Here is a 22,016-nt window from a genome sequence, read left to right as displayed (position 1 = left end):
AGAATTATTTCCACTGATTTTTTTTTCTTTTTAATGGATTAAATCCACTTAGGGCAAGATTGCAGAGGGGGTTAGGGAAGGGAAGGCAAGACAAGGACTTAATTTGAGGAAACTAAAAGATAAAAAACGTTAAGACGGAAGGAAGAGGTTTTTTCCTCCCATTGCAATAGATCAAGAGATCAGAGATTAAAATATTAACAATTTTTAATGAGGGTAGCAGTATATTTTTAGAATCAGACAGGAAGAAATCAACCTTTTAGAAATTCTACTAGGTAAATGAACTGTTAGATAGGACAAGGGTCTTAAGGTCTGGGCATTTCTAAATGTTATTTCTTGCTAAACGTTAAAATATAGCATAGCGCCCTGGCTGATTTGGCTCAGTGGATAGAGTGTTGGCCTGTGAACTGAAAGGTCCCAGATTCGATTTCCGTCATGGGCACATGCCTGGGTTGTGGGCTCCATTCCCAATTGGGGGCTTGTGGGAGGCAGCCAATCAATGATTCTCTCTCATCATTGATGTTTCTCTCTCTTCCTCTTCCTTCCTCTCTGAAATCAATAAAAATATATTTTAAAAATATAGCATAGCATAGTATTTTGTAGATGCAGTTGTAAACAGATGAGTTGACAGGAATACAAAGGGATGAAGTAGTCAACTGCAAAGAACAAAGCAACATGTAATTGACCAAATAGCATATATAAGCAATGGCTAAGCCTTCCTTCAGGGAAGCAGAACTTTAGGTAAGAATTCCTTGTCTCTTTTCCTTGATGCAAGTAAAATAACACTACCTTGCAACAACCACCTCTTGTTTTGAATAGAGTGTCCCAAGCAGTGAACCCCTAAGGGGTGACTAGACACTTATTCAGGGCATAGAGACAGTGCACACTTTCAATTTGCATAATTCAAGACCCTAAAAATAATTAGAGAATACCTGCATGAATTTCCCCATTGATTATGATAGTTAGAACCCAATTCTCCAATTTAGATAAGGACAGAGACTTGTGACCATCAGAAACCTATGAAGGACAGATTTCTTTTGATTCTAGGGTGGGTGGGTGGGGACACTCATGTGCCAGATTGGCCTACACTCACTTCCTTTTATCCTCAGGGGGCTACAGCTCACAATTATTACCAGACCCATATCTCTCAAGGCAGCAAACCCTGCTAGACAGGAAAGGGAGCATTGAAGGATGTCCCTCTGAGCCCTTGAGATTTCCTCTGAGAGTGGCCCTCACTGGGACTGGCTTCCTCTTACTATATCCTCTCCCTACCGAGTTGCTTTTTCCCTCTTTCCACCTTCTACTATCCCCTACTGTTATCCCCTCATTCTGATTTTCCTCAACTGCTGTTCCTACTGTTCACCCCTCTGCACTGTCACTCACCTCCAAGATAATATGTATAACTGGCTTCCTGGTCCAACTCCACTGCCGTAGCTCTCCCATAGCCAACCCCTTTGCTTTCCCTTCCACCATGCTCATTTTATTGTGGACACATTTCCATTCCCCCCTTTTCGTCTTTTTTCTCACCTTTTCCTTCCCTTTCTTCTCAGTGTTTGCTCAAAAAGTGTTCTCCAAGGGACAGGACTATTACTGTGTTTATTTTTCTTTAGCCAAAGATGGAAAATTCCAAAGGCCTGAGCAAGTGATGGCTGGTTGCCTTTTCTGGAAATTCAATGACCTGGATGGTAAGGGAATGTCGTGGAGCTACACATCTGGCAAGGTTATTCCCTAAAATGTCCTGGCTTTGGATTTAGTTCTAACTAAAAGAAGTGGAGGTTCTGTTCTGTGAAATTATGGCGTAAGAATGAAGAGTTTAAGAAATGATATAATTACAGCTACAGATCCCAATTTATGTCACGTTGTGTGTTTTGTGTGTGTGTGTGTGTGTGTGTGTGTGTGTGTGTTTTTTTTTTTTTTGGCGCAATTTAATTGGGAAAAAGGAGGGCCTTTGGCTTAGTAGAGCTTTCAAAAGTAAAACCTTCTAAGTGAGAGACAGAAGTTCCAGTGGCCCAACTGAATGGAGGATTTTGCTTTGTTTGGGTAATTATTTGCCAGAAGCCATGCCCAAGTCAGAGCAACCAAGTACATTTCAGAATTGGTCTGTCTTTTGCAGGGGAGAGGGGGCGGGGGAAGTGTGTGTGTGTGTGTGTGTGTGTATGTGGGGGGGGGGGGCAGGAGCATCTTTCCAGTTGACACCAGGTGGAATTGAGTATGTCTGTTTCACTGCTATACCCCGCTTTCCTAGAGAAATAATTTAGGCAGGATTTTGTTCACATATCCCCAGGGTTTTTGTTTGTTTGTTGTTGTTGTTTTTTTGTGTGTGTGTTTGGTGTTTTGTTTTGTTTTTTGACAAATCAGGGTGGACCATTTTAACAGTAAGCAAATATGTTATTGTCTTTCTAGCTAGTAACTGACCATCTTTCTGTTGCATCTCAAGAGAGGATGAAGGAAAAATACCCACATTCCTAAACCCATCAGGAAGGCCCTGTCCACATTTGAATTCTCTTCCATCACATTCCTTCCTGTATTCTAGCCATGCCATGGCTGTGGATAAAAAGGGCCACATGCAAACCTGACAAGCTCAGGGGAGGCCTGTGAGGCAGCCTTACAAACTCAGAGACCTAAAGTAACCACATAGGAAGGTCTGAAAGTAAACCTTTCAAGCTAAATGCAGGTTATGGTGGGTAGTCATGTCCTAGGCTAGAGTCTTCTTTGACCGAAATCAATCTTTACCTTAACTGAGCCTGTCTATTGTCTTTTACATCTATGATAACATACCTTTGGAATGTCAAGGTAACTTCCCTTTTTTGACCCCAACAACCACACCAGACCAGAGACCACCACAAATCATCTCATTGTTTAGTTATTAAATGTTAATTGTGGACTGTTAAGTATCCTGTACCCATCTATGTAAAAAATGTATATGCCTATCATTTACTTTTTAAAAAATATATTTTATTGATATTTCACAGAGAGGAGGAAGGGAGAGAGATAGAGAGCTAGAAACGCCGATGAGGGAGAAATATCTACCAGCTGCCTCCTGCACACCCCCTACCGGGGATGTGCCCGCAACCAATGTACATGCCCTTGACAGGAATCGAACCTGGGACCCTTCAGTCCGCAGACCGAAGCTATACCACTGAGCCAAACAAGCCGGCTATCATTTACTTTTTATCTAGAGCGCACCCCCCCCCCCCCCGCTTTTTGCCTACTTAATCTATCACCAGTGAATTTCTTGTAATTCTTTTTATTGTAATCTATAATAATAAAAGCTGAATGTGGTAATTAGACCGGACAGCCAAACGACCTCCCGGATGTCCTTCCAGATGACCTTCCAGACGAAGCTGGGGCTGCGAGGGCTGAGCCCCTTGCACGAATTTCGTGCATCAGGCCTCTGGTGCATAAAATGAGGTGCAAAACTGCCATGCTTTGGGGCATTATCTCAATCTGTTGAGATTTTGTTTCCCAGTAATTGTGGACAGTTTGACTCAAGTAAACTCACAAAAATTCTCCACAGGTTTGAATGTTTCTTACATTCACACTGCCCATTGCTGCTGCCCAAATGCACTGTACATTCTCTTACCTCCATGCCTTTGTGCATGCTGACCCCTCTTCCTAGAATGCTCCTTCAACCCCTTCCCCGCTAAAGGGAATCCTGTTCCTCCTGCAGGGCTTAGGTGAAATCTCTTCCTCCCCTCCAATTTGGAACACATTGCTCCTGTAGGATTATAGCCTCTTTCTAGTTGTATTGGTTCCCTGTGGCTGCTGTAACAAATGGTCACAAACTGGGTGGCCTAAAATAACACATTTATTCGCTTCTAGAAATCCGAAATCAGTATCACTGGGCCACACTTCCCCTGGAACGTTTAGGGAAGGATCCATTTTTGCCTCTCCCAGCTACCTTAGGTGCCATCATTCCTTGGCTTGCATTACTCCAGTCTGCCTCTATGGTCAAATTGTCGTCTCTTCAGTTGTGTGAAATCTCCCTCTTTCTTATAGAGACATTTGTGATTGCATTTAGGACTCACCCAGATCATCCAGGATGATGTCCTTATCTGAAGACCCTTGACTCAGTCACCTGTGTAAAGACCTTTTTGCCATAAAGGAATGTTAGCAGGTTCCAGGGATTTTGATGGCTGTATGGTGTGTGTGTGTGTGTGTGTGTGTGTGTGTGTGTGTGTGTGTGTGTTTGCGGGGGGGTGGCTGCCAGAGAGCATTTTTCAGCCTGCATGTCTTTGGGGGGCATTTTTCATCCTATTATGCTAGTTCTTCAAGTTTTAGAGAGGATTGATTTCATTCTGCCTCATAACTAAGGAGCTGGCAGGAGAGTGGAAGGAACTAATGCTTAGTCCCAGGGCCAGAAGGACCAGCTTTCCCCCTGACAATCTCTATTACATTGGACAGGCTGTTTAACTTTGTGGAACCTCTTTTTGATCATTTGTGCAGTGGAAATGGTATCGACCTAAATGAACCTTATAGAATTGTTTATAATAGTTGAACTAACAAAAACCAACAACAAACATATACTCAAACTTAGACAACCTAAATGTACAAAAGTGAGGGACTGGACAAATATACATCCAAACACCAGAAAGCCATGCAATCATTAAAATGCCATCTATAGCCCTGACCAGTGGGGCTCAATTGGTTGGAGTATTGTCCTTACACTGAAAAGCTGTTGGGTTTGATTCCCAATCAGGGCACATACCCAGTTTGTGGGTTTGATTCTTGGTTGGGGCATATGTGGATGTTTCACTCTCACATTGAGGTTTCTTTCCTTTTTCCCTTCATCTCTTTCTAAAATATCAATAAAAAAATCTTTAAAAATAAAATTAAAATGCCATCTATATTTATTATTGATGAGAAAATCTAGGTTATGACAACATGTGAGCTATGATCATATTTTGCTAAAATAATGTATATGTGATATATGTGAATTTAGCTACTTAATCACACTGTGCCTCAGTGTCCTCATCTGTAAAATGGAGATAATGATAATACCTCACAGGGTTGCTGTAAGGATTGAGTAAAATAATACAGAAAGGCACTTAGAATAATGCCTAGAACATGAGAAAGCAATGAATAAATATTAACTATTTTTATTGTTACAAAGAAAACATTATCAAAAAGTATGCCTACCAGTATGTCTACACTATATGTGTGTGTGTATAATATTAACACATATTTCTGGATGATGGGGCTATGAGTAAGTTTTATTCTTGCTTTATATTTTCTGTTTTTAAAATATTTATTGGGAGTGGGGGTGGGGGTTAGGTGAAGGGGGCGTAACATTTGTTGATGTAAGATGATTAGACTTTGAGTGGTAGGCATAGTGCAATATACATATCTTGTATCATAGAAACCTACACCAGAAACCTATATGATCATATTAGCCAATGTCACCCCAATAAATGTGACAAAAATGTTTACTCATTTATTTTGCATTGAACATGTACTTTTTAAATTCTTTATTGTTGAAATTATTACATATGTCCTCCTTTCCCCCCATTGTCCTCTCCCAGCATGCCCCTGTCCTCCAGCCCAGGCCTTCACCCCTCTCCCCTTATTTTCTGTGTCCATTGGTTATGCTTATATGCATGTGGGTGTGGGGAGGGTAAAAGGTCAACCAATGACCATCTATTTTTATAATAGAAAAATGAACATTTCAAATAAGTTTTATACTTTTCAGTTTGCTATATTTCTATGACATATAGTATCTATATAGTAATTAGCATGGTGCTATTATTATTAAGATCATTTCTCCTATAATCCTGCAGGTCCTTGACCATCAGTTTGTACATCTCACATTATCTCTCTGTTAAACCAATAAAATTAGGATGGTCTAGAAATTTGATTTCAATTCCCATTACTTTTCATTCCCATCTGCTTAAATATTCCCCAAATTTTGATCACTATGCCTTCTTTATAAATTGAAGTTTCAGAGAGTACATGTATATGTATATATACTCACACACATGCTGTATATGCCTGTATGTCTCCATATAGCTATGTAATTAATGTTTCATATTATCTTTATAATTTTTGAAAAGCAGAAATGCCTACCCTGAATTTCCTGAAATATAAAGTTGTGTTCATCTTTCTTGCATGTAAAATGTGTCTTACGTTGTTGCTGCTATAGTCATCCTCTGCTGCTACTAATGTTAATCACTAGAGGAGTTTAAATTTCAAGTGTAAAGCTAATTAATAGATGATATGCACTGATATGGTTGCAACTTTCCTGATTTTGATCATTTGTATTTTTCCTTCTATTTAAAAATAATCTTAAGTTGCTGTGGATTTAAAAACAAATGCATGGGAAAATTGCTGATGAATTGGCTTTGAAATGGAAGGTCTTGCCTCTGACATTTAAGATAATTAGATTCTGATGCACTTCTTGGTAAGCAGGGTCTCTCTTTCTGTCTCTGCTGTTCCTTTTCCCCTATTAGCATGCCCATCTTTGAGTTTGTTTTTTGTTGCTTCTATTCATCTGCCTTTCTGCACTACATTTCTCACTCTTTTTCTTTCTAAACCCCACTTTGATCATAATATAAAACTGATATATAAAAATGGATTTGTTGTATTAAATTGACTTTTCCTCTTGATAACTTAAGTAGGGGGATGGAGGCATGAAGAAGCAGAGCACAGGGGATTTTTAAGGTAGTGAAAATACTCTGTTTGAGACTCTAATGGTGATACACGGCCTTATATATTTGTCCGAATGCATTGAATGTACAACACCAAGAGTGAATCCTAATTTGAACTATGGATTTGGGTGATTATGATGTGTTTATGTAGGTTCATCGATTGTAACAAATACACCACCAGTCTGATGTGAGATGCTGATAATGTGAGAGGCTGTGCTTCTTTGTGGGTAGGAGGTACATGGGAACTGAACTCTTTGTAATTTCTGCTCAGCTTTGCTGTGAACTGTTAAAAAAAAAATAAAGCCTATTTTTAAAAAGTAAGAAGCATGAAATATTTTTTTTCCTTTTTATAAAAAATAAAACTTAAATGTAGTTCTTTTGTTCTTATGTGAAACTTTAATTTTTCTGCCTGTCGATGGTCCTAATTATTTCCCCTCCCTCCCCCATCCCTGATAGATTGAAAGGATGCATTTCCAGTTCTCCTGCCAACTTGTTTGGCATAATTATGGAGACTAGCAAATGTGTATTGAGTACTTTAAAGGCTTTGATGAAAAGTGCTAGGTAAAAGCAAGGCAATTTTATTGTTAGAATGGGGGAGTGAGTCAGGAATTTTAAGGTGGACTCCTCACTGTTTGGCTCTGGAAGCAGTGCAAAGCACAAAAGGGTACCTGCTAATCAAACTCAGGCTTTGGTACAGCTATGCTTGCTAAATGACACCCATGTACAAATTTAGTATACATTAGGGGAATCTGATTTTTGAATAAACTTGATTGGAATCCATTGGCAAAGCAAATTATCCTTTATAATGCAAATGGACACCCACTAATTTGCATCTTTTGTAAGGTAGGAGTTAATGCTTTTGGTTTGTTTCAACTCCTGTGCCATTTAAAATCCAATTGTTGTGGGGGCGGAGAGAGGAGAATCTCTGGGGAAGGTGCATTAACTCCTTCAAATCTGAGGAAGCCATTTAGTCAATGATTGTTTCTGGGAACTAAATAATACCCTTGTCACCTGAAAGATTTAAAATAGCCTTTGTAAGTGGCTCCGCAGTCTCTGAAAGAACATGACTCATCCCTTCTTTGTAATCTGAAAGAAATCCAAGTGTCAAAAGACACTGGGAAATGGCCTCAAGTTAATACTTCTAAACACAAATATAAGAGGTTTGAAATATTAGGAAACCATTATGATATGGGTTGAAAGTTGATGGGTGGAATCAGTATTGTAGGATGTGGCTGAAAGGGCAAGGATGAATTGTTAACCTTTCCATAGTAATCCTTGGGGAAAATCTTGCTGACAGATTGAAGGGTCTTGAACTCTGGCTGTACTCTGTGTACCACAGGTTGTCTTATATTTTGTTCAGGAGCTCCCCACCCTGCATTTCTGACTGTCCATGCTTAAACAGGGCCCCAAAATGTTTGTTCTGCCAGCTCTACTCCAGGTTACTGACTCCCTCAATCAGCTTTTGGATCCATCTTCTGCACATGACCAGTGAAAGCAAATTAAGTGTATTAGAATGCCTTCCATTAGTGCTAGGAGATAGACTGTATTTCTGTACCTCTTAAAACTCATGTTCTTGACAATATAAAATAGGGCTGTGGAGGGTGAGGTTCTCCAAGTTTGAGTCAGTCTTTGCCTTTCATTGACCTCAGTGAATGCCACTTAATGGAAAAATATAATCAGGGTTCACCCTATGGAATCATTGTTTAATATTGAATATGACTCATTGGAACTAGTGTGTTAGAAAATAACTTCCAGATGTGTAGCAGCAACTTTTCCAAATAAACTCTGGAAAACCGGGTTAGTTTCTTTTTATGATCTTAGTGCCAGAATCGAATCTTCTTGTATAAGGTTAGCCAATATATATTTGAAGTTCTCAGTAGTATGATCCTTGTTCGCTTACTTTTAAATTGGTACCCACATAAGTGTGTGGGACTGCCTTCAGCCTGCTTCCTTACCCCATATGAACTTCTGCCTTCTCCACACCTCCCATCTTCTCACAGCGATGAATAGCGTGGTAGCCTTTCCTACTACTAGGCTCAGGCCCAGGCCTCATTCTTTATCATTATCAGCAAACATATCTTGAGCGTTCCTATGTGAAAGCACCTTGCTAGGCAGTGTGAAGGACGTCTAAACTTCCTAGTTGGAGAGCAACGGAAGTATCGGTAATTCAGCAGAGTGACTGAGAATGTGAGCTCTGCTCTGGTGTCAGCATGTGAGTTGAAATGTCACTTTCTGGTTGTTCAGTATTGGGAAAGTCACTTAATCTTTCTAAATCCCAATTTCTTTGCATATAAAATGGGAGTGATGGTGATAGAATAAGGTGTGAGACCTAAATGAGATAATCTATGGTAAACACGTGGCACCAGCTCAGTTACTGTTAGTTATTTATTCATCTAATTTGCCACCATGTGTAGTTTGTGTGTGTGGTTGTGTTTGTGTGTGAAAGGAGACATGAAACAGGAGTTTGTTGACTGACGTCCTCAAAGAAGCAACTACAGGGTTTAATTTTTGGGGATTCTCTTTAAATCAATTTCATTTCAGCGGAGAATTCACTGGCTTCTGTTCAATGAATTGGGCCCTATTAAAAGATGCAATGTGTTGTCATCTCCTTGGAGGCATCAGATGACAGATCTTACAGATCACCCAATAGTCAAATATTCTGAAGTAGCACAGCCTGAGCCTGGAGCCCTTACCAAAACCACACCTGTTTAACAAGGTGTTTTTGGTAAATAAAATCTTATGTTTTATGTCCTATTGATTTTTTCCACAAATTCTTATCACATTGTATTTGAGCAATTTTTCTATTGAATCGATAAGTGAGTGTCTATACTAGAATATGATGAAAACATTTCTAGAATGTGAGAATTGCACCAGAAAAGGAAAAGATCATAACCACTACTGTTCAATAGAAATATATCTCTATTCTTTTTGAAGAGTTAAAAATGGTTAGGAATTTGTGAAACTGATACAGAAACTCCTGAAGTAGTTGAAAGCATGCACACCAGAGTTAAACAGCCCTGGTTTGAATCCTGACTGTATTAGTTTTGTTTCTGTGGCAAATTGCCACACACTTAGCAGCTTAAAATAACACTTCTCATTTCAGTTTCTCTGGATCAGAAGTATGGGCAGTGCTCAGCTGGAGTCTACTCAGGGTTTCACAGGTGTTGGCAGGACTGTGCTCTCATGTGGAGGCTCAGGGGCCTTTCCCAGTCCTTCAGGTTGGCACAATTCAGTTCCTTGTGGTTGTAGGGCTGACTGGTCCGTTACCTTGCTAGCTCTGAGCTGGAGAAAGTTGCCAACTCCTAGAGGACACCCTTAGGTCCTAGCCATATGGGGTTTTCATAACATGCTGGTCTGCTTCTTTAAAGCCAACAGGTGAATCTTTCTCTCCAGGAAGGGCTAATTCCTCTTCTAGGGGCACCTGATTAGGCCAGGCTCAGGATAATCTCCCCTTTGATGATCTCAGAGGCAATTTAGTAGTAACATAATCAGGGGGGTAGTGACATCTCATAATAGTCATAGGTCTTACACTGAAGTGGAGGGGATTATACAGGGCCAGTAGACGGGACAGGCATCTTGGGATACTACCTACCACACTGACTATATTGCTTATCTGGGCAAGTTGCCTAACGTCTCTTAGTCTTTGTTTTCTCTTTGATAAAATCTAAGTAATGATAGTATTTTCTACTTTGTAGGATTATTTTGAGAATTAAATGAGATACACATGTAATACATATAACACAGCACCTGGTGCTTAGCAATAAATGTTTTCAATAAATGTAAGCTTTCAATTCATGTTAGACTCATGGTAGAGAAGAGCTACTTTTTTCTTTTTCTCCTCTTACCTTTTACTGGCCCCCACCCCAATAATGAAATGGCTTTGAGGATACAGCATGTGAGCAGATGGTAAAGGAGTTGAGTTGATTTCCCAAGAATAAAGGTTATTTAAAACACAACTCCCATTTGACCCAGTAATCTCACTCCTAGAAATATATCCCAAGAAACTAGAAACACCAATCAGAAAGGATATATGCACCCCTATGTTCATAGCAGCACAATCCACAATAGCCAGAATTTGGAAACAGCCTAGGTGCCCGTCAGCAGATGATTGGATCCAAAAACTATGGTACATCTACACAATGGAATACTATGCTGCCATAAAAAGAAGGAATTCTCATCATTTGCAGCAACCTGGATGGAATTGGAGAGCATCGTGCTGAGTGAAATAAGCCAATCAATGAAAGAGAAACACCACATGACCTCACACATCGTTGGATGATAAAGATCATTATAAACTGATGAACCAAGAGACAGATATAGAGAAAGTAAAGCAACAGGCAGACTGTCAAATTACAGTGGGGAGGGTAGGGATATCAGGGGGAGATAATAGATCAACCGAAGGACTTGTATACATGCATATAAGTACAACCAATGGACATAAAACTCTGGGGAGGGAGGGGATGTGTGGGAGGGAGGGAGGGGGGCAAAAAAAATCAATAAAATATGTAAAAATAAAAAAATAAAATAAAATTCAAAAAACAAACAAACAAACAAAAACAACACATTTTTAAGCCAGTTGCTTTGGAATGTCTAGAATCTGGTGGTCTGTGAGGTCCGAAAGGTTGGCAGCCGCTGGTCTAGATGAAGGCTTTCCTACAGATATTCTTCTAATTTGATTCTTTGCTAAATGTATCCATGTGCGGGACACAGTTCATGTTCCCTTCTGCCCTGGGGTTTGAGGTATGTTTCCTAGTTAAAGAAAAAGTTTCAGGTATTAGTCTACTTATGAAAAAAGTTTTGTAGATCAGTGATGTATACTTGAGAACGACTTTGATTACAAATGTTTATTTTGTAGAGCAGGTATATCAATTTACAGGACTTTCACTGGGTTTCTCACCTTTAGCCTAAGGGATATTTAACGATTCAGCCTCATAGTAGTCCTGAAATTTAGACTTGCTTTATTCACATAAGCTCCTGAGACACAGTCATTACAGCAGATTTGACTATCCCTTGAGAGTTCCAGGGCCATCCCTAGAAGAAAATGAGTATGTATTGCTTCTTATTGAAATTGATTATACTTCAGAAATACTTGGAAAGTAAATTCCCACGTGATAGTTTATTGTTGAGAAGCCTCATCTTCCTGTTGGGAGTGGAAGGGAGCAGGGAGAGGAGAGCAAAAAACAAACAAAAACAAAACAAAACACCAAGGGTGGAGAAACAGGAAAGGCAATGCTTCCAATTTACAAATGGAGGGAATCACTTTGGAGAATTTGATGGTACTGACCTTGGGTGTCACTTTTCACAGTAATGACATAAACATGCCATTCAGTAATAACAAGCCTGCATGTTTATCTTCCCTGTGAGAAGTTGAAAGTTTTGGAAGTCTGTGTGTAATCAAGACCCAGCCAGCGAAGGGGTAGCTTTTGAAACCTCTGCCTGGCCGGTCTCATTCCCTGGCCATTTCTGATGCTGCTCTTGGTTGAAGGCCATCCCACATAAAAAGCAGGAAGAGGTGGCCACAAAGAAGACAGAAAAGTCACTTGAGTCTATCAACTCTGGGCTCCACTTGTTATGAAAAGTGGAAAGTATGTCCTGGGATACAGGCAGAGTCTGAAAATGACCAGACAAGCGAAGTGAAACTGGACAGCCTCACCAACAACTGCCAGTCTTGTGGTAATAGAGTACTACTCCATGTTGGCCAAGACTGGTGTCCATCACTACAGTGGCAATAATATTGAATCGGGCACAGCATATGGAAAATACTACAGAGTGTGCACACTGGCTCTCACTGACCCAGGTGATGCCTTATATCATTAGAAGCATGCCAGAACAGACTGGTGAAAATTAAGTCATGCAAAAAAATTTTTTAATAAAACTGTCCAGAGCTTGTTTAAACAAACAAACAAAAAACAAACGAACAAAAAAAACAAAAACAAAGAAAAAAAGAAATGTCTACTGGGTGGGACTGAGGAACCTTAAAAGTCTACAGGATCCCTGCCTCCAATGGGCTCACCTACCACACCCAGCATGAGTTCCCTTTCTGTGACTCTCACTAGCACACGAGTGTCCTGCAGCATTAGATGTCTAGGGAGAAGTCAAGTTGGGGGGAGGAGTTATGAATTGTTACCTCACTGAGAAGACCTCAGTTCTTCCTTTGGCCATAAAGGGAAGTCTAAAAAGAGGCATAAGGATTCTCTTTCACATCTATACATTAAGCTTTCTGCCTGCTCCCTAAAGATTTTACCTGTATCTTCATTTAAAAAAATAGAATTGATTAATTTTTTTGTGTGTGTAGTAGAGGTCACTGTCAAGAGAATGAGAAGGCACAATGGGAGAAAATATTTGCAAAGCATATATCTGATAAAGGATTAATAACCAACCAACTTCATTTAAAATTGGGCAAAGAACTTGAAGAGACATTTCTTCAAAGAAGATATGCAAATGACCAACAAGACACTCAAAATCACTAATCATTAGATAAATGCAAATCAGAACCATAATGAGACGCATCTTCACACCAAGTAGCTGTTATTTAAAAACCATGGAGCTCAGCTGGTGTGGCTCAGTGGTTGAGTGTCAACCTATGAACCAGGAGGTCACAGTTTGATTCCTGGCCCAAGTTGTGGGCTCGAGCCCCAGTGTGGGTCATGCAGGAGGCAGCTGATCAATGATTTTCTCTCATCATTGATGTTTCTATCTCTCCTCCATTCCTCTCTGAAATCAATAAAAAATGTATATATTTAAAACAATAGAAAATATAGAAAATAATAAGTGTTGGGAAAGGTCTAGAGAAATTGGAACCCCTGTGCACTGCTGTGGGAATGTAATATGGCGTAGGCATTGAGAAAACGAGTTTGGTAAGTTCCTCAGTTAGTTAAATATAGAATTATCATATGATCCAGCAATTCCAGTTCTAGATATATACCCAAAAGAACTGAAAGCAGGGACATGTGTAGGTGCTTGCACAACAGTGTTCATACCAGCATTATTCACAAAAGCCAAGAGGTCCAAACAACCCAAATGTCCATCATCAGGTAAACAAAACATGATAGCCTAAACCGGTTTGGCTCAGTGGTAGAGCATCGGTCTGCAGACTGAAAGGTCCCAGGTTCGATTCCTGTCAAGGGCATGTACATTGGTTGTGGGCACATCCCCAGTTGGGGGTATGCAGGAGGCAGCTGGTGGATGTTTCTCATCGATGTTTCTAGCTGTACATGATGTTTCTCCCTTCTTCTCTGTAAAAAATCAATGAAATATATTAAAAAACAAAACCAGAAAAACAAAACATGGTATATGTGTACAATGGAATATTATTTAGTCTTTAAAATGCATGAAATTCTGACACATGCCACAACATGGATGAACCTTGAAAGCATCATGCTAAGTGAAAGAAGCCAGACACAAAGGACCTGTATTGTATGATTCTACTTATATTAAGTACCTGTAATAGGCAAATTAATAGAGGCAGAAAGTAAATTAGAGATTACCAGGGGCAGGGGTGTGTGGGATGGAGGGATTAGCGTTTAATGGATTCAGAGTTTCTGTTTGGGGTGATGAAAAGATTTGGAAATGGATAGTGGTGATGATTGCAAAACAATGTAAGTTACTTAAGGCCACTGAAGTGCACCCTTAACAATTGTTAAAATGGTAAATTTTATGTTGTGTTTATTAACATAAAAAACAAAGTTGATTATGTTTTCTTTTTATTATAACAATAATACTTTTGTGCGAGAAACATCAGGAAAAAAACAGAAAAGGGAAAAGAAGAAAAAATTACCCATAATTCCACTACTCATTTGACCACATTTACTTTTAACTACCTTCCCTTTGTCAGTAGAAATGACAGTCACTTTCTACCACTTCCTGAATGGGCGGTACAATAGCACCTACTCATTCCTTGGTGAAATATTGGTGCTCACAAACAGAAAAGAAATAAAAAAGGCCACTGAGTAGTGAAAACCATGGCCACCACCACAGACCTCCTGTTGCAAAGCCGTTCCTCAGCAGCACAGTGGTTCTCAGGCCATGACCACATCTTGGGAGCTGCTGCTGGCGAGAGCACAGAGTCCTAGGGTCAGTGGGCCTGGCTTCTAGCTACAGTTTTATGGGAAGTATATAAAAGGGCTTGTAGGTCTGCTCATTCTCATGCTACACACTGAGCCTTGAAGCAGCATCCCATTTAGTTATCATTCAAGTCCTCTTTATACTGGGTGTGGCTCTTATCTTTCGTGTCCACTTTAAGCCATGTTGTCCCCTGAATATCTCGGGGCCTTCCAAAAGATGCTCTGGCCACAGGTTCCTGAGGGAGAGAAAGATGCTGCAGCATCACAAGGGGCCGCCTCTGCCTGTTTGCCTGATGAGCACCTCATTTACAGCCTGAAAGCGAAGCGCCTGCTCTCTGGTTGTGGGGTTTACAAGAAAGCAGGGCAAGCCTTTAAAGTGGCCAGAGGCTGAGGCTTCTACAGAAGATGCTAGTACATTCCTGAATTCCAGGAAACTCTTACTAGGCTAGGCTTCGATTGATTGCTCCTTCAGAGAAACCTCCAACGGTCAGAGGAAAGAGGAAAAGGCTCAATGATTTAGCAAGGAATGGGGCAACCTAACAGAAAGCTCTCAGGCATTTCACGGCCTTCTGCCTTGAATTCTGGAAAGAGATTTATTTGCTTTCCTGCTTGAAAACAGGATATTATTTAAATGTGGGATGAGAATTGCATTGTAGAGAGTGGATTTAGATGGCAAGAAATCCTTCAGCTGGCCCATCCTCTGCCTTATATATATTTAAAGCAGAGAACCAGTAATCCCATTTTCCCAGAATTATCTTGATTGTGAAATATGTAAGCAGAGATGGTGAAGTAATTACACTGATCTTCCTCCTTAAACACAGTGGAATTCCTCATGCAAACATATGTTGTCCCTTGAATAGTCACCACTATAGGAGGCCACAATTTCTCCCTAATGTTATTCCTCAAAACATGGAATTTCCCCCAGAATGAGTTTATGGGTCATACGAGGTTACCAGGGCCTTTATGATATAGTTCTCATATGTATTTATTTTTATCATTAGATGAAAGTCTACATTTTGGTAATAAAGGAAAACTATCATTAAAAAAAAACAAAAACCCAACCTGACTTCTATTGGTTTAATTGCATTTCTCTAAATCTACAATGACATCATTGTTGCTGTCTGCCTTACCCTCCTCCCCTTGTTTTTAGGCTGGGGCTTCACATAGCCTATTGAAATCTCTATAATTTTTAAACTCCTTGTGTGAAGAACTTGGGTAAGGATTTCCCTCTGTTATATTGGAGTAGTATGTCATGCACACAGGAGGTGCTCACTAAATATTTCTTGGTGGATGTGTCTTGGATTTTTGAACATTTTCCCCAATTCTTTGTACTGTAAAGTTTATCTTATAATTATTTGGAGCACTATAACCATCAGAAATCAACAGTGTGAATCCCATGTGGAAAGAGAAAAAAATAGAAGAGATGGAGGAACATTAAAATGGCAACTGTAGTCATCTATGGGCAGATAGATTCTAAATGACTTTTATTTTCCTTTGTAAAAATTTTTGATTAAAAAATGTTTTTCCCCCATCAGAATAGAAGTTTCATTTTTTCTCCAGTTCTTCTTTCTTTTTAAAAAATATGTATTTTATTAATCTCAGAGAGGAAAAGAAAGATAGAAACATCAATGATGAGAGAGAATCACTGATTGGCTACTCCCTGCATGCCCCACACTGGGGATGGAGCCTGCTATCTAGGCATGTGCCCTGACCAGGAATCGAACTATGACCTCCCGGTTCATAGGTTGATGCACAATCACTGAGCCACACAGGCCGGGCTCTTCTTTCTTTTTAAAAACTGAATAAATTTGACGTTTAATGTTGTGTATGTTTAAGATGTGCAAGGAGCTACTTTGATGCATTTATATATTGCAGTATGATAGCCAGTGTAGCAATATTTATCACACTCACATAATTATAGTTCAGTATTATTTTCTGTATTTATTACAGTATACATGGGATCTCTATGGGTTATTTACTACTCATTACAAACACCATGACTATTATCTCCACCCTCAGTCCAAGATTAAAGTTTTTTTCAATGAACATGGATTGCTTTTATAATTATACAAAATCAATACATCCTATATAAAAATAATGTAACCTGTTTATATGTAGTTAGTAAGGCAGTAGATTTTAAACTTCCTTGGGTCACACACTCCTTTGAAATTCTGGAGAGCTCTGGCGCCTTTTCCTACAAAGATGTACACAGAGCATTTTCCATATGATCTCAGAGTTTCACATCCCAGGTTGCCCATCCAAAAATCACTTAAGACCCCAGATTAGGAGTCACTTTCGGAATGGAGAAAGAGGCACCCAAAAAGGGTTGGCAGCCAAATAAAACGTGGAAGGAAGTAGAGTTATATGTGTGTTGTTAACAACAGTGTGGGGACATTTGATTTAGTAGCACAGCCTTTGGGTCAGGCTATGTAATTCAATCAGGAGGCATTTTTAAGAGAGAGGGGATTTTCCATCTGTGAAAGCCCAAATGTCCTGTTCTATAGATTGGAGAGCTAACCCGGTATAAGTAAAAGCCTTGAGGGTGATACTGAGAGCCCAGCTCAGCCTAGGGCTTATGTCTGTGTAAATGAAGTCCCTGACAGGATATTTTCCAGCAGCAGCAAAGAAAAATAAATGAGGGTGGGAAGGGAAGAAGGGGGTGGTGTGCTGGGGGGTTGATCCAGGGCTGGGAATCGGTGGTAGATATATTATAGTTCAGAATGACAAGGGGTTAGTAAGAGGACTGTTGGCCATGGTGGGAGTGGGGGTGCAGGTTGAAATGAAAATGAAAATAAGGCAGGGATGTACTGTCATATTGGAAGAATGGGCTTTTGTTAGTCTATGGAGAATGTACTGGGGAGAAGGTACAGAGATTTTCTCGGAAAAGAATAATTTTGTTGTTGTGACAGTGGTTCAGCCACATGCTGTAGGTAGAGGCAGGGTTCTAAGTCTGTCTCGTGGTGGCATTAGCAAGGGATGGGGGTTAGCATTGCAAGATTCTTATATCAGGACTTGGGGGAGTGCTTCTTGCTGCTGAGCATGTGTAACGGGGATACACTTTGGATTACTTTTAGGGGAAGAAGCAAGAAGATGTCCCTATGGGCACATTCAGTAAACAGAGTAAATGTGAGCTGGAGGAAGGGAAATATGGGGGGAGAGAGGCTGTTTAGGAGAAAGTTTGGCAATGGGGAGGGAAACTATTACCAGCACAAATGGAACTTTGCTTGAATCATCAACTTTCTTTCTGGTTTAATTTGAATGCCCAACACGATTTTCTACTTCCTGAAAGACACTTTCTTATTGAAGGTGTGCCTGGTTCTGTGAAAGTTTTATATATGACATTGTGAATTTACCAAAAGAGAAACTAATGGGTGATTATTTATGTTATGAAAGTGTTCGGTAGCAGGGTTCCTTTGAACAGCTACCCAAATGTTTATATTTCAGTGAATAATTTGTAAATTGTGGTCATCTAGAAAAAATTGGGAGAGGCAGAAAATCTTAATGCTGAAGGTTAGAAAAATATTGACAATGGATTTGTAGTTTGCTCATTCAGTAATTCAAGATAGAATTGGGGGGAGCTGGGGACAGAACAGTGGGTAAGACAAACACTGTAATTATAGAGCTTTCATTTTGGTTGGGGGGGAGGAGGACAGAAAAAGGAAGTGGAAAGGCAGTGCACCTCAGCACCTTGTGATGGGGCTGGGATGGGAAGGAAGTGCAGGTACTAGCTCTGGGTTTGAGGAGGTGGGTAGCAATGGATAAGCAGAGTGGCCATTTATACCTAGAAAGATTGGCAGTTTATGCAGTGGGGCTGAGGGAGAACTAGGCAGAGGTTTCAGGATCAGCAAAGATGGCATAACAAGCCCGTTAGGAGATTACCCACTGTGGTTGGAAGCCTGGACTGGAAGCTGGGGGTGGAAGCTGGATCTTAGAAGCTTTGAACAATTTGAGTGTTTTTTTTCTTTTTTCTGCAGGCTATGGGGACCCATTACAGGGGTTTAAACAAAGGAATGCTGTGATCCAACTTGTGTTTCATCAAAAGTTTAACTGTGCGGGATCAAATTAGCCATTGAAAAGGTGTTGGATGGCCCTGCCCATGTGCTTCAATTGGTTGGGTGGAGTCCTGTGCACTGAAAGGTTGCTGGTTCGATTCCAGTCAAGGCACATGCCAGGGTTGCGGGCTCGATCTCCAGTAGGGGATGTGCAGGAGGCAGTCAATTGATGTTTCTCTCCCTCTCCCTTCCTTTCTAAAAATCAGTTAAAATATTTAAAATTTTAGGGGTAAAGAAGAGAAGGTGTGAAGCCAAATTAAGTGCGGATTGGTAGCTGATCTTTTTTTAAAATTAAATATGTTTTATTGATTTTTTACAGAGAGGAAGGGAGAGGGATAAAGAGTTAGAAACATCCATGAGAGAGAAACATTGATCAGCTGCGTCCTGCACACTCCTTACTGGGTATGTGCCGGCAGCCAAGGTACATGCCCTTGACCGGAATCGATCCTGGGACCCTTGAGTCCACAGTCTGACACTCTATCCACTGAGCCAAACCAGTTGGGCGGTAGCTGATCTTTTTACAATGAAATATTATGGCTAATTTAGTCTCCGTCACCCAAGGAAGATGCAAGTATTTCTTCCTTTCAAAGAAAGGCTCTTTACAGATACAGCTCCTACTTTATTTTCTTCAATAATTTTGTATGCAACTCTAAAGAGTAGTTTTCCTAAGTAAGGGAAGGTAGGGGAGGGTGAGGGTAAGGGGAGAGATCAACCAAAGGACTTGTATGCATGCATATAAGCCTAGCCAATGGACACAGACAACAGGAGGGTAAGGGCATGAATGGGGGGGGGGGGGGTTGGGAGGTAATGGGGGAATAAGGACACATGTAATACCTTAATTAGGAAATAAATTTAAAAAAATAAAAAAGAGTAGTTTTCCATAATTCAGCATTTTGCTCCTGGAAAATGTAGACAATGGGACAAATTTTTAGCTTATGCTATCATTTTATGGATTAATTTCCATTAGAGCTTACCTTCTGGCTTTCCATGCATAATAAATATGAATAAAACATCTGTTCATGTCATTCCCCTGCTTAAAAACCTCCGCTGGCTCCCCATTGCCTACAATAGGAAACAGTTCAAACTCATTGTCTTGGCATATGGGGGTCCTCCGAAAACATGCCTTTCGGGCTCATCTTGGTAATTTCTCCCTATTGTGTTCATCTTCAGACTCTGAGCACATGCTGTTACTCTTCCATGCTATTTTGCTTTCTTCTTTGCCTGGAATGCCTTTCTTTATTGGCCTTGTCTGCCATGAACATTTTTATTCAGTCCTGTAAGGCTCGGCACACCTTCTGCTTCCTCTCTGAGCTTTCTTCACCAGTGGGTTTAATCTCTCCTTACCTGTATACCTATAGCACTCTCTGTGTCCTGCATGCTAGCCCTTACCCCATCATATTTTAATTCTCTCGTTAGTGGTCTATCTCTCCCTTGAGCCCATGAGTTCATAAAGTGTAAGGCCCATATTTGTCCATTTTTGTTTTCTCAGCTTTGTAGCCCATTGCCTGGCTGATGCTCAGTGACTTTATGGGGCTAAACTCTGTGCTTTGGATTTCTGTTTATGAGATCTCCAGAAGAGCCCCCAGGGAACGAGGGGCAACCTCACTTTTGTACTTGGCTGGGCAGTGGGATCTATGGCTACAGTGTAGGATCCTCAGACATTGACACCTAGCCATTCTAGTGAGGGGCAGCATGGTTTCTGTACTGTCTGTACTGGGGACTTATCTCTTAGTAAATATTGGAGGGACGTTTTTAGGTATGGGGAAGCGAAACTGAGTAGGTTATTATTAAAGAAAAATTTTCAATTGCAGTTGACATTCAATATTATGTTTCAGGTATACAGCACAGTGGTCAAACATTTATATAACTTAAGAGGTGTTCCCACAATATTTCCAGTACCTACCTGGCACTGTGCATATTGCTAACTATATTTCAGTCAGTAGGTTATTTATTTTTTTTCTCTCTTAGTTTTCTTAATAGTTTTTGCAACTCACCCATTTAATGTGTTTATTTCAGTGGTTTCTAGTATATTCACAAATAATGGTCAATTATCACCACAACCAATTTTGGAACATTTTCATCACTTCAAGGTTTTTTACTTAAGACTTTTCATAAGGTTCAACCCCTGAGACACTTCTTTCAAATGCCCTTTCTGGTGACAGGGCATTTGCCAATAGGGAGAGAATTGTCTTAAAAAAGGAAAAAAAGATTATAGATAGGACAGGCATTTTTTAAAAAGTGGAGGGTGTGTAAAAAAGCTGAATAGCGAAGGGATGATTATCCAAGGGATGGTAATATAGCTAACTAAATCCACAAACCCATAGAACATCAGTGCACTCTACCTTTGCATTTTGTTCTGCTTAAGAATGCAAGGTATGTTCTGGTTCTGTTTATAAAACTCAGGGGGAAAAATCAGTGTGATTTTTTGTTGTTGTTAAAAGTTTATAGTGGGCACCAAGAACTATTTTTTAAAACTTACTTCATTGTAATTTTTAAAAATGGTTCTTCGGTTTATATAAATAGCTAAATAGACTTGGAAAAGGGAAGTAATTTGGCATTTAAAAAGATTTCCTCCCTATGCAAAAACTCTAAAGAGGAGAAATGTGTTTTATTTTTCCTCAGTGTTTCCATATTAAATTTAAATCTTATTTTGCTGTTACTTAGAACAGTAAATTGTTTCTAAATTAAAGCTGAATCTGATAATTAGTTCTAAAAGCCTTAGTTAGCAATTACTTTTCCCTCATTGTGTGCTGCCATTTTGGCTTGGAAGGCGTATGCATGTAAGATCAGTCTCCTTGTATTACTCAGCTGGTTGTCCCTCATTAGCCACAAAAGCTTCTGGCTTTGTAGTTCTCAGGGCTCTCTGCTAGGGTCTGTAAAGGATACAGGGATGAATTAGACCTGTTCCCCTGACAATATGTTATTGCTGCTGCGGCGGCGGCGGCTTCTTCTTCTCCTTCTTCTTCTCCTCCTCCTCCTCCTCCTCCTCCTCCTCCTCCTCCTCCTCCTCCTCCTCCTCCTCCTCCTCCGATTCTTACCCACTTGAAGTTGAGTCAACCCACCCCTTCCCCCAAAGTAAAAGACCTAAGGTGCTAATCCCTATTCATTGATGGAAAATACTAAATTGAAAGTAAAAGTTTGCAAAACTCCTTATCCAATTGCATTACAGACTCTAAGCCAGTGATGCTCAGCATCATCAGGTTGATGAGAAGGAAAGATCTCAGTTCAGTTAAAATGATAGGGGAGTTTGAGGAAGCTTT

General features: G+C 40.1%; 1 protein-coding gene and 1 pseudogene across 3 annotated transcripts in view; both read left to right on the top strand.

Annotated features, from left to right (window-relative positions):
• The window catches only part of DOCK11 (dedicator of cytokinesis 11), a 199,089-nt gene that overhangs the window by 15,728 nt on the left and 161,345 nt on the right, over positions 1-22,016 (top strand). The gene's annotated exons all lie outside the window — the stretch shown is intronic.
• Positions 11,337-12,489, top strand: LOC311615421 (large ribosomal subunit protein eL30-like; annotated as a pseudogene). Its single transcript has 2 exons — positions 11,337-11,381; positions 12,127-12,489. The product of its transcript is annotated as a large ribosomal subunit protein eL30-like (transcript).

This window comes from Pipistrellus hanaki (genome assembly GCF_964339955.1).
Source record: "Pipistrellus hanaki genome assembly, chromosome: X".
Taxonomy (NCBI): Eukaryota; Metazoa; Chordata; class Mammalia; order Chiroptera; family Vespertilionidae; genus Pipistrellus; species Pipistrellus hanaki.
This window is presented reverse-complemented; position numbering and strand designations above follow the sequence as displayed.